This window comes from Oryzias melastigma, linkage group LG19 (genome assembly GCF_002922805.2).
Source record: "Oryzias melastigma strain HK-1 linkage group LG19, ASM292280v2, whole genome shotgun sequence".
NCBI lineage: Eukaryota > Metazoa > Chordata > Actinopteri > Beloniformes > Adrianichthyidae > Oryzias > Oryzias melastigma.
Window position 1 is genome coordinate 2,083,144 of NC_050530.1, and position 1,716 is coordinate 2,084,859.

At 36.9% G+C, this 1,716-nt stretch overlaps 1 protein-coding gene across 1 annotated transcript in view; it reads right to left on the reverse strand.

The window, feature by feature from the left end:
- Window positions 1-1,226, reverse strand: part of fam20cb (FAM20C golgi associated secretory pathway kinase b) — a 98,697-nt gene extending 97,471 nt beyond the window's left edge. Inside the window, exon 1 of the mRNA XM_024284887.2 lies at window positions 1,194-1,226. The gene's annotated coding sequence lies outside the window, so the exon portion shown is untranslated. The remainder of the gene's footprint in view (window positions 1-1,193) is intronic.
- Between the last annotated feature and the right edge of the window lie 490 nt (window positions 1,227-1,716).

Here is a 1,716-nt window from a genome sequence, read left to right on the forward strand (position 1 = left end):
ATCCCACACAAAGCTCAACATTTGGATATCGGAAGGCGGGGTTGTATCAGGAAGTGCATCTGGGTGAAAAAAACTCAGACAAATCACCCAGCAGCATGCTCCATTAGGGGTTGCCTCAGCGTTGAACATCAACAATCATCCAATCAGCAATGGATCTTCAGATTCTAGTTTCTTATTTTGTTTCATTTTGATTTCAGGAAATGACCTTTTCATATTTTTATTTCAATTTCCAAAATATAATGCAGATTTTTTATTATTTGTTTTTGTAACTGTGTTTTTTTAAATGTCTTTGCATTAAGTGATTCGTAGATTTGGACTTCAGGGCCACCGTAGAACCATGACAGACACGATGACTTTGACTTCAGCTAAACTCTAAGGTCTTTCCAGCTCCTCTTTTGGCCTTCAGTAAACTGGAGCAGCATTCCTGCTCTCATTCATAGACGGAGTTTTCAGGTGAGTTTGGTCACTCAGCTCCCTTAAGACTCAGTCACAGACTTTAAAATGGGTTGAGGTCGTTCTAAATCCCAAATTTTGTGTCTTTTTCTTTCTTTTCTAAAGTTCAATCTGTCATACTAATATATTTGTTTCCAAAAACACGAGTTATAGTTTTATTGGGGCCTTTTTATCAGCTCATTGGTTCTTGTCTTGCAACTAAATCAAACTTGTTTTTTTTTTCCAAAAATGGCCCAAAAAAGTTACAAATAAACAAGCCAGTTCCTGAAATATGGTCAGTAAAGCTGCTGTAGAGCTAGAAGGTTTATGGTCCCCCATAAATCTAAAGGCCATGACCCGGTTTTTGGGGCCATTTTGATGTCAAGTAACCAGCAAAAATATTGACACATAAAAACCAACAGCTTTAATGTTACCAGAAATAAAAAAAACTCAAGTTTCAGGTTTGATAAATGGTTTTTGGGAATGTTTATTTAAAGTTGGGCTGTTTTACACTGAAGTTAATGGAGGATGTCCAGCTTTTAGTATTTAGCTGCTAGAGTGAGATTTGAGGATTGCTCTTCATGGGGAAAAATGGCACCCTTGTTGTTTATTTCCTCTTAATAGCTGCTATGGATGAGGACGAAGTGTGACCAAACCCCTGAACACCATTGTCCGTTGTCCTCTCACATCTCACAACATGATTTCACCATCCCAGAATTGTCATTTTTTAAAGAATTAGTCTTAGATAGAATTGTACTCACCAGCTTCCGAACCAGAGCTTCGTACACATTTGCAACAGGAAACAGGAAGTGACGTCACATGTCAGGATTCTGCCTTTCTGATTCTAATTTATTTCTGAGATGTTTTTCAAAATTTTGGAGAAATGTTTTGTTGATATACTTGTGGGAGGTTGTGGTTGCAGAAACGGTTCTTTGTTTGTTTGGGAACAATAAAATGCTGTTGTTGGTTTTTTTGGTCGTCTTATTTTTGAGTGTCTGAAGAACCCCATTTCATACCAACTAAAAGAAAACTTTCATTTACCTTTGAACTACAGTTGATGTTTTGGTTTTGTCTGTTTCAACTTTTCCTTCTCAATAAAGTTTCTGCTATTATGTGAAATTTGCTGAAGTCAAGACTTAGAGTCATAAAATTTCTCAGGGGCGGACTTACTGTACCTTTAGGCAAGGATGGGCGATTGCCTGAGTTGATCACTTTTAAAAACTGTCTAAAATCATTTTCTTGACTATGTTAGAAGAAATCAGTGAAATATCATAAGACTGCTCA